Here is a 12,313-nt window from a genome sequence, read left to right on the forward strand (position 1 = left end):
GCGAGCCGAAGATCGGAGGAGCGAACGCGGACCGGCTCGATTCATGCGATCATTAAACCGTAATGCGATCTGTATTAAGGAAGAATGCGGCCGAACGCCTTTTTATCCGTCGCGAAACAAAACCGCGCTCGCTGCAAGACGGATTCCTACGATCATTTTTAAAACGGATACTTGTTAGTAGACCGTGCGAATTTTTGTACGCGTTTTTTTTTCCAGCGCGTTGCAGTCATCGAATTGTAATGAAAGCAAATTGATTTCGATCCGCGTGCTGTTGAACTCGGAAAAATTTTTCGAAAGAATCTCCACACGTCGATTGTGTAATTATCGCTACATGAAATTGATTAGTGCGTGCTTTTATTGATCCTAGTTGCCGGCCATTTTGCAAACCTGCACGAAGTAAATATTCAACGAGCGAGAATCACTTTATAATTACACGGGCATTTTAATACTTTTTAGAATTTACAGTGCGAATAGATTAGAAGTATTTCAAGTAAATCAATTTTTTAAGTATTAAAAATTAAAAGTTTATTCTCGCCCATTTTGTAAAGGTCCTCAGCTACTAAACATAGCACTGCCTGCTTCATTAACTCCTTTAATGAAGAATTATCGGTTCGAAAGATAGAGGAATCAATTCTTCGAAGTTTTATTGCAAGAGTGAAGATCGACTTCATATTGAATGACTTTGTAACTCTCGGTTCCGATCATAGTGCACGCGCATAAATTATGAGAAAATTCGGACATAGTTTCGGCTGGGAAGAAGGTTTTCGGGGCTTTCAAAATTGCGCGCAGATTCTTCGAACTTTCCGACGACGATAATTCAGAACTTTCGTGGTTGCTGCACCCTGCTCGGCTACGGGCTATATTTCTCTGATGAAATGGGCTCTTACACTGTTCGACTAACAATAAACGTCTATAAGTAATTCGATTTTAGATACCATATTTGTCCCGCTAACTCGATGAAACTATTCCCTAAATAATTAAACGGTCCACTATTAACAGACCTGATATTGCAAGCTTTTTCTGTGTGCGAAATAATAATGATTATTATACGTTGCTTCTGGTACGATCAAATTTCAAGTGAAGCGTGAAATAAATTTTTTGAAAGCATGGATAATTGACAAACTTTAATATTCGATTTCATTAGGAGACTTCATTAACAAAAGGTTAATTTATTTTTCTCGTGAGGCGAGTGTCTTCACTTATTTAAAATGTTTAGCTATTTGATACGAACGCCTCCAGAATGTACGAATTCCTAAAATTCGAAATCACAACGCTTACTTACAAACGCGATAATACTCGAGAAAATTGAGTCATCTTCGCCGTCGGTCTATTAAACTGTTACACCGAACTTTCCATAGCGCACGCCATACATTCGAACGCGGGCGTCGAACACCTTCCACACGCTTTCTGAAACTTTTCGCAATAAACCGTTCCCGAAAATTATCTTGGCGAGCAATTTGACGGTAAGTTCGTCCGTTGGAAAAGTTTTCGAATCCACGGGGTTGGGTGGCGAGCGGACACGCGACCCCGTCTCATTAATACGAAATTACGGAACGTCGGCCCGCCAAATTGAATTCGATAACGTAAGATTATCGGGAAGGAATACGCGTCGGCGGCCCACGCAAAATCAATATATCGTCGGCGAAACAGCCCAGGCCGCGGTACTTATGTAAATTCATTATGAAACATTCATTCGCGGGGAATTTAACGTCTGGGTCATCCAGAGACGTGTAGTGTGTGTTCGAAGCTCTTATGCATAAAGCGGCTTATTCGTGGCGCGCGATCCTCCTAAATCTTCCAGAGATAACATAGCTAAGCTTTCTTATGCGAGCAGACAGCCACTTCCTTCCTTAATAATTTTCCCGAAATTATGAAGTAATAACTAGCCCGCGTCGCGTATAATATCTCTATATTTCAAGGCCCATTAGTTTATAATCAACACGTCCGAATGGTACGAAAAGCCTGCCGACCCGGGACCCACCGTTGGATACGCCCACTCTTTTGAATACTACTATGTCTAAGCACTGAGGAACATGCGAGCTCCTAAATCTGCGAATGTCTTATTGCCGGTGGAACTCGTGCCTGTGCGAACCCGTCGAAAGTGCTCTCTGACCGCCGGAATTCTCCTTCGCGCCCATTTAGACCCTAACTTTTGACAATCTTCCAACTGTGCACTCTACATTAACCCTCGCCATTCCCGGAGAATTACGATGATTGCGGTCTTCGAGATGCATCTCGCGCTTTACGCCATTCCGAACACTGCGAGTGGACCTGATGAAAAGATTAGGGCGAAATTAATCGTTGATTAAATGATCGAATTAACCGCTGCTCCCCGAAAGAAAATATCAGAGATTACTGTTCCAATCTAGAATGAGAAAATGATTTACTTACCTTCAGGTTGTTCATGGCGACTCAATTTTCTCCAACACAACAATAGAGACTTAATCTTTCCAGTTTTGTGAGCTCTACAAAATTCCTATACATCCTCAACATTCATGTGCCAATAGAAAAATTTCATTGTATGTTCAGGTCTTCAGGCTTACTGGTGTCTAAAAATTCGCCTCAAACGAAGATTCTTTGCGTCAGAATAAAAATTCTACAGAAGTATCATAACCCCTCGTTAACTATTTCCAAGCACAAATATCTTAATCCCCAAAATCTCCTCAGTTTACCTAATCATGGAAATTGTCCAGGGGAAAGGGCCTCGCGAACGATCGTTGTCTAATACTGCAATCATCCTGGAGGATTACCTGACTGTTTAAATAAAGATTCCCTTCTCAACAGATCATCGGAACCGAATAAAATTTCCACAGAAGTATCATAAGCCCTCGTCAACTATTTCCAAGCACAAATATACATAAAATGGACGAGGTTCTAGCCAAAAAAGGGCATCACAAACGATCGTTGCCTAAAATACTGCAATCATCCTGGAGGATGATCCGACCATGATCAGCAGGAGAAAAATTGTATTGCTCAAGTCTTCAAGCTTGTTGACATCTAAACATCCGGATTAAATGAAGATTCTCTTCTCGGAAGAGCATCGGAACTGAATAAAATTTCCACAGAAGTATCATAACCCCTCTCGTCAACTATTTCCAAGCACAAATATATCCTGATTCCAAAAATTCCTGAGATGATCCGATCAGCAGTAAAATGGACGAGGTTCTAGCCAAAGAAAGGGCATCGCAAACGATCGTTGCCTAGCACTGCGATCATCCTAGAGGATGACCGGGCCACGATCAGCGGGAGGATCGCCGGTCAGTCAAGTCGATCCCGCGGCCGAATAATCGAGGAACTTAATCCCGCCCCTCTCTCGCGTGCGACATATCCAGCAGCACGCACGTGGAAATTCCGAGGCACCATTCCAGTCGCGGGCTGCACATGCACCAGGCAGTAACAGAGAGATCCCAGGGAGTCCAGGCATAGAACGAACGGAGACAGAGGAGAACAGAGAGAGCGAGGGAGAACGAGAAATAGAGAGGGTAGGAGACGGAGGACAGAGGCAGCAGAGGCGGCTTGCATACAAGTGAACGGGTCCGGTGGATAGATAGAAAAGAAAGGGAAAAAACACGCGGCTGGTTCGATCGCTGGAATCGTAGCCAGTTCGTAATGAAAGGTGAACGGAATTGGACCCCCTGGAGCCGGAGAGTCGGAGCGGCGAGTGAATATAATTAGAGGATTGAGGGCAGGGGACGGCGAGGGGCTATGACGTAATCAAAGGGTGGACATGAACGTAGAGAGGGGGGGAGGGCGTCAGGACGAGTTCTACTGCGGGTGAAAGGGGGCCCATTGAGTGAGAGAGAGAGAGAGAAGCAGGGGGGACACAGGGTTGAAGCCGGAGGAGAGGGTGTACCGATAGGATAGAGGAGGAAAATAGGGTCCTGGAGAAGAGGTGGGTTTCGGTGGTGGTTGGTGGAGGTGGTTAGGGCAGGAGGAAGAGGGCTCTGCAAATTATCATTTGGCCAGAGAGCGAGGGTCCAACTGAACTGGACCGGCAACAACTTGATACCCGACGTCCACCGGTCTAGCACCACTGGCCAGGCGGCCGATGCGCTGCCGTCGGAGCCTGTAGTTTTGTCATTAGCCGATAGCGTCCGCCGATAGACGACGTGGAACAGGGATTATTGGGCTAGGATTGCTAACGGACGCCACTTGGATGCAAATGCCCCCGACGCCCGTTTCCAACGGGACCCGGGGAACAAGCTGCTGCTGGTTGTTGGCTGCTAGCTGCGTGTGGCCCGAGAGAACGTAGTCCAACGGGATCTTCAACGACTCAGCCCGGCAACCGGGCCGCAACGAGAGGTTGTAATAATTTGTGGCTACATTAGGATGCTTGATTAGAACGTTAAGATCTCTAACGACAGGAAACGGACGGCGTGCGACCGGTAACTGCCCCTCTGGCTCGGTAAAACGGGAGCTCACGATACCCCCGGCGACTAGACCAGAGGGGTAAGTCGGCGAAGGGGTGAACTGTCTTCGGTGATGGAGGACATCTAGCGTGAAAGCATCGGAGGCTGCACGGCTGGATTTCAGTCTGGGATTTTGGTACTGTGCAACCTGGTGGTGACGCGATTGTGGTTGCTATGGAAATTGTATTTTTCGTCTCGTTTGGTTGATAGTTGTTGACGTCGTTGATGATGTGTTGGCTTATACGAAGGAGTAGAGCAATGATGTTTCAGTGTGGCTGGTTTGGAAATTATATTTTTCTTTTAGTTTGTTCGATGGGTGATTACTGTGGTTGGTGATGTAGTTGATTGGTACGAGGAGTGGATGCAATGATGTTTATATGGATGTTCGAGTTCGAAAATTGTATGTTTGCTTGATGGGTGTTTGATGTGGTTGATGATGTAGTTGGGAAGGTATGGAGGTGGATGTTGCTTATTTTTCGTGTGTTTGATGGTTGATGATGTAGGTGGATGGTGGATGAAGACAACGCAAAAGACAATAACGGAAAGGCAGCTGATCAATAATAGAAAAGCGAAGGAGTACAAAAGAGAGTGGCTCCGTCGACCCTTTAAAATTGAAAATGATTTCGCTCCCTCCATTACGTCCCGGGGAATATTTCAACTATGAACTTTCCTGGCGCACTACTTGAAACAAGGGGTGCTTTCGGGATCATTCGTTACCCTTCGGCATATATTATTTATTCCACATTCGCGCGGCTCTCTCGATCGACCCTCGCGGCAGAAATTTTGACCGAGTTCCGACCCCTCTGCGGAATCATCGAAAGCGAAAACTCCGCGGTCAACAAAAATCATCGCACCCCAATTTCGAAGCTGAAAAATTCCACCACACGCGAGCCGGCCACGTGCGCCAAAATACAAACAAACCGGGCATCGACACGTTCGCACGGTATTTAAAGAAAATTTCGACACTACCAAAAGTTTCCCGGTCGACGCGATTTCTCAAGTCGTCGGGCGGATTCTCGGGGGAGCGATTCGACGAGGCGTGGAAGACGGTAAAAATACTATTAAAATTCCATTATGATCTATCCGAGGGCTCGGTTCCACATATTGTCGGATTACGTGCCGAGGCGTTGCGCCGGAATTTCGGGATGCAATTTATGCGCATCGGTTACCGGCCACGGCCGGCCAGACCGAACGAAAATGATAAATTGGTCATTTCTCAGTTCTACGGGGCTGGCTTTTACAAATGCGCGCAGAACATCAGGATTCGGCCGTTCCGGCCCGCCAGGAAATCGAACGTATGCACGCGGACGTACAGCACTTGTGCCAGATACGAGACGTGTGTCTAACACGAGACCTAACAGACGATAATAGTGCTCGACTCGGGACAGGAATTTCTTCTTCTTGTTAAACGTCGTTCAACCCTCCTGACAATTTTACACGTTTTTCATCGAATTTACCTAATGCGAACGTTTTTCACTTCTTTAGAATTATTCGGAATAAAAATGTTTTAAGTACAAGTTATAGTGCACGACTCAGGACAGGAATTTCTTCTTCTTCTTAACCCTCCTACCCTTCTGACAATTTTACACAGTTTTCACCGAATTTACCAAACAAATGCGAACGTTTTTCTCTTCTTTCCACACAAAATAAAATTCTATTTTCCTATCTCATTATTTAATTATTTGATCTACTAGATTCCTTTTCACTTCCATAGAATCATTAGGAATAAAAATGTTTTAACAACAAAGTAATAGTGCACGACTCGAGACAGGAATTTCTTCTTCTTGTTAACCCTCGTTCAACCCTCCTGGCAATGTTACACATTTTTCACTGGATTTGCCAAATACGAACGTTTTTCACCTCTTCAGAATTATTCGGAATAAAAATGTTTTAAGTACAAGTAATAGTGCACGACTCGAGACAGGAATTTCTTCTTCTTGTTAACCCTCGTTCAACCCTTCTGACAATTTTACACATTTTTCACCGAATTTACCAAACAAATGCGAACGTTTTTCACTTCTTTCCACACAAAATAAAATTCTATTTTCCTATCTCGTTATTCAATCATTTAATCTACTTAGATTTCTTTCAAAAAATGTTTTAATAACGATCATTCTATTTCCAAACACTCATCTAGCGCTTGGAGAAATTCTTGGCAATCACAGAAGCACTGAAAATGGTCTAGTTCTACAATATTATTTATAAAGTACAGAGTACTACGATTTTTTTAATGGAGTTATAATAACGGAAGTGTGGGGAATTTTCGCAGAATTTTTGATTGTGCGATGACTTATGGACGAGGATGTAAAGCAGAAACGTTTCGCAGGGAGTTCGTTGACGCCGAGTGGACTGGACCCAGGCCCCCGGACTTTGCATACTGATTATGTCGCCGTGATTACATGAACGAAAGGGTTCGGATCGGCCGACGAGGAGCTCGACCGCTCCCAACGGGGGAGCAGGGAACGTCTGCGTCCTAATGCTATCGATTTTGGTGCTTAGCATAATCAGGTTGGCCGATGCTCGATAACGGCCCCCGATATGCCAGACGAAACGCTCCGTTCCACTGTCCGACCGTAAATTGTACTCTGACCACGTTCTACTATCTCTCTCTAACGCTCTCCTATCTTTTTGTTATTAAACAGTGTCTAGAGTGCTATTGTAAATTATTACCGTGTTAGCCCGTGCCGTTTTCTGCCGAATATCGGTGATTCGCAAGAGGCGTGTTCCATGGTACAATTGCACTGTAGATTTTACGCATTTATGGACTCCGTGTGATCATATGAATGTTGCAGATACGTTATGAAGCTTATAGTTAAAGCTGGAGAGTCTTAGATAATGTATGTACATGTATATTCGTGTTTAGCTTCCGGTAGCTGTGCATTAGGTTGTTGTACGCACTGAATTTTGGATTTACATGCATTTGCGACATCCTCGTGAAAACGGTTAGCTGGTAAACGATCAAATCGTTTTGTGGAAATGTATGTGTACGAATGCAGGAATTTTTTTACTGTATTGTGCAGTTCTATTTTCTTCTTCAATCTTGTATGACGTCTCTTTTAGTTAACAGTGTCAGAATATGCTGCATTTATGTCCAAGCACTTGTAACAAGTAATAAATAGTCTAATTCCTTTCTTCTTTAATAATTCTTCCTGTGCTGTCCTTCAAGTGACATTTTTATTAAATGTACCTGCTAAACCAACATATTTATATCTTTCTGAAGTCTATTCTGGTTAAAAAGCGTCGTTCAAACAGTGTCACAATGTGCTGCATTTATGTCCAAACATTTGTAACAAGTACTAAATACTCTAATTCCTTTCTTCTTTAATAATTCTTTCTGTGCTGTCTTTCAAGTGACATTTTTATTAAATGTACCTGCTAAACCAACATATTTGTATTTCTCTGAAGTCTATTCTGGTTAAAAAGCGTCGTTCAAACAGTGTCACAATGTGCTGCATTTATGTCCAAACATTTGTAATAAGTACTAAATACTCTAATTCCTTTCTTCTATAATAATTCTTTCTGTGCTGTCCTTCAAGTGACAGTTTTATTAAATCTACCTGCTAAGCCAACATATTTATATTTTTCTGAAGTCTATTCTGGTTAAAAAGCGTCGTTCAAAAATTGGCTGCTACGATTACATCTCCAATAATTCGACTAACCTTTGTAATACGAAAGTGCCACTTTTAAACAGCGAACGCAGACTAGGTTCGAAGCACGCGGGTAAGCGGCAGAAAAACGCGATATAGACAGAGAATCATACAGTCCGATTACTTCCGTTGTTCCGGGCGCATCTAATCGCAGTAGAGGAGGCAGTAAAACCGACTAATCCCGCGACTCTTCGTTCGCCGGTTCTAAAACGCGCGTGAAAACTCGCGACCATTCCTGGACGTGTTAAGATTCATATCCGAGAGAGAGAGATAGACAGGGGGTGTGTGAGAGCGACAGAAAGAGAGAGAGAAAGGTACAAAAAGAGAGAGAGACAAAGAGCAGTCAACGGAAAGCTGGGGCGGCGATTTAAACGCCCGTGCCTCCAGTATTTTCGCCGGCCGCTCGCTGGACACTTCGGTCGAATTTTAGAAAAACACGCGTACGTCAGGACGTGTGTGCGTACTGCGGACCGAAAATGAAAAATGGACTTTAAAATCGAATAGCTGCTGTCATATTATAAATTGAATTTCGGCTTCGAAGCGTGTACAGCTGGAATTTTTTTTTTCGCTGCTCCTTCCCACCGCTCCCCCGGCTTTCTCTTTTTCGCCGACCCCTCCTCCCACGCCCCCCACCTCTTTACACCGACGAATTTAACGTTTTTTTTTTTATTTTCTATATGTATATATGTGTGTACGTATATACATATATGTATATTCTCGGGTTTTTTTTTTCAAGGGGCGGTGACGCGAGGGAGGAGAGTTCGAACGCGCCGAGCGTGGCCATATCGAATATTTTTGACGAATTGATAATGAATGCCCGGGAAAAGGACGAGCTTCCTCCGAGGGTGGCGCTCCGCGAAAATGCCGCGATTCGTTCGCGATTCATCGGCCGAATTTATTGCGATTATTCGCGAACGCGGGATCGCGTGTCCGGCCGCTGCGTTTCGATCGTGGATGACGGCGAGATAAGGAGTTGCGAGAATTAATCTTCTGGTATCTGCCGGTCGATATTCGTTCGAGTACTTTTGCGAAAGTTCCACGAAATGTTCGAAAAAATCAATCTAGAAAATGAACATTGAACAGAGACTGTAGATTTTTATATGCGAAATACGTGTTCCACCTGAATTGCACCAAACAGGCGTGGCTGAAAACTGCTGTACCATCATTCACAATATTGTTTACATTATTAAATATGTTGGTATAAAATATGTTAGTTCGTTCAACAAGTATCTGATCAATTACTACACGTTGATGTATTGTACGAGTTATTCAATCAATTTCATATCAATAAAATGAATAAAATCATATATGGGATGGAATTATTTTAGGTCGAAAGAAATGTTTAATTTTCGAAGGGTTAATATATTTCATAGAATAACAAAGAATAAAACAACATTTCCAAATCCTCCACTGTTTTAAATCACACCTCCTCATTTTTCTCATAAATGCAGAAAATCCGCTGCCTCAGTTACGTTATTCTTATATTTGAAAGAAAATAAATGTCGAAAATAGTCGAGCCGCCTCCAAAAAGTAGAGTACATTCAAAAGGCTGAAGATACAGAGTGTTTCTCGCGTGGACGTGTAATATAGTGATTTACCGTCGCTCAGAAATTCTATGTGTACGCACGTGAACGTCCCCAAGATTCTGTGCCGCTTTATAATCGCACTCGTACGAGAAGGAACCGAGGTCGTCGTCGACGGCGACGACGACGGTAAAAAGGGTGCGAAAGTAACCCGTCGATAATTTGCATAAGTGGCAGAGACATGTGCCGCGCGGCAGTCTAATGACAAGGCTGCGAAAGGTGGCGCGGGGGCCTTCGTCGTTATTAGAAATTATTAGAGGCCGCACTTAAAATCAAGGCTCTTTCATGCGATGAATGTCCAGTGATTAAGAAGATAAAATTATTCAGCGAGATCGCACGGAAATCATTTTAATTAGTAGAGATCGTGACAGTGAATCAGACGGCCGATTCACCGCGCGCGATGTCTTGCCGCTTTATGAAATGAAAACCTTCTTATCCTCGAGCGGCAATCAGACCCCCGTTGTGTCACTTTTCTCCCATTCAAACGGCGGGACCCTCCTTATTAAATATTCTCGATTAATTCGGTCAATTATCACATCATTGAATTGCTTCTTCCTTTTTTCACCTCCCTGTGAAACGCTTCGTTCTACACGACTCTGGACGACATCTTTCTCGAGCGAAAATGTTCGAAAAGAAAATTTCAACTTGATCTTTATTTTCTTCAAGTACAGGCAGAAATAATTTCAAACTATTTCTTTTTGTAAAATGGTCTGATTAATTCTAATATGTGTATTAGAATCTCTTCGTAGACTTTTTAAATACGCTGTGCAGATAGTGCATTTTGTAAATTACGAAGTCATGCAAACTAATTTTTGCTTTTCGTTGAATTATGGTTCTGTACACGTCCATTATTTTGAACGCTTTAATTCTATGTAAACTGAGATCATTTGAAGCAACATTTTCCTTTACAAAAAAAATGTTGGCCCGGCGTGCCAACTGTCAATTGGCCGACTCTGCCAACACTCGTCTAGGTCGCGCTCTGATTGGTCCGTGTTTTTCGTTAATAACTTCTTAACAAAACGAATGATCAAATGATCTCAGGAATCTCCCATTTCCGATGTGACAAGTGACAAGAAACAAACATGGCGTTTGACAGATATACTCATTCAACATTCTAAAGGTACTTTTGGGTAATTAATCCATTATATTGCACATTATTCTCAAGTCTCAAGATTTTTCATACAGCCGATTCATACAGAGTCCCAGGTAATTCATACAGCTTTTATACAAGTACATGATTCTTTTGTACCATTTAATAATTGCCAGACAGTTACGGTATGAATAAAAAACAGGCATTTAAAGAGACAACGATTTAAATGCGCGAGAGGTGAATAAATAACTAGCCGTATAATTAGATTGATGTCTTGAACGGTGCGGAGAGGTGATCCATTATTACATAGTGAATATCCTTCGCGAGCGAAAATAGCGACGGAGATCACAGTTGAACGTGGTCGGTTATGCAGTGTCGCTCGGATTAATAAAGTTCTGCCGGAAAGTAAGGGGCCGACGTTCTTAATTTAATATCCGCGGTTAGCGCGATCGCGGCCACGTAATTTTTATAGTTACGCCGCTGATTAAAATACCAGGCCGGGGTCATTACGAATGCAGCCGCGTCGGAATGAATGCGTTTTGCATTACCGCGTTCCAGCGGGCCAGGCTGTAACGTTGCTCTTCGCCCGGGAACCTCGGGAACGCTCCTATTTTTTTATGGCATAAAATTTCGCCGAAATGAAAATTGCTTTTGAAAAATTGATAGACAGGCCCGCTCCGCGTCGGCCGGTGTTACTACCCTGGGCCGCGGTACAGATTGAGTTAAGCTTCATTTATTCCTTTCTCGTCCTTTTTTTTACCCCTTTTTTGTCGGTGTGTGTCCATCTTCCTATCTCCTTCTCTTCGCCTCGGTTCTTTTTCCCTTCTTTTTGTTTCTCTGTTCGCTCCTCCTTTTTTCGCAACACCGACCTCGGTGTCCTCGGGCGTTTCGCGACAACGCGGCCCCGCAAAACTTGTACGGAAACAACTCGCTTAGAGTGGCCTCTTAATTCGGACGCGCGAGCGCGGCGCGGTGTCGTGTTGCACTTTAACAAAGTCGACTCGTTTCATTTCGTATACAGAGGTAAACGGGCCGTTGCCCGGGCTGTTCCACGGAAAAAATACAATTTCTCCGACTTCCGCGGCTTGTTTGGCCGGGATGCAGCTCGGCGATGCATCCTTCCGAGCCCGAGGAACACCGTGAATCACAAGCGTAAGCCTCCGAAGAGTTTAGGTTTGCTTGCTCGGGGATTAGAAACGGCGAAATACATTTTTGCTAGACCAACACGGAAATGTTGCGGCGGGTGCAGCGTTCGCTGTTCGCGCGAGAAAAGAATAGAAAAGGCTCGTCGATTTCACTGTTTCTCTTTAATTAGCACGTTAATTTATTAGATTTTCCTTGTTAGATCTACACTCTTCAAATGCATTGAGAAATTGCTGCAGTGAAGTCAGAGTACAGCCTAAAGGGGATGATTCTAAACCGCAATAGTTCTAAAAATTGTGTATTGCATACATTTAAAATGTACCACAGTTGCAGAACAAATTTTGCAACCAAGGAAATTCTGCAGCTGAAGAAATTGTTACATTTTAAACATGTTATTTAAACTGGTTATTTGAACAGAATATGCAGCATCCCTAATCGACC

The sequence above is a fragment of the Lasioglossum baleicum genome, chromosome 8 (assembly GCF_051020765.1).
Source record: "Lasioglossum baleicum chromosome 8, iyLasBale1, whole genome shotgun sequence".
Lineage (NCBI taxonomy): Eukaryota > Metazoa > Arthropoda > Insecta > Hymenoptera > Halictidae > Lasioglossum > Lasioglossum baleicum.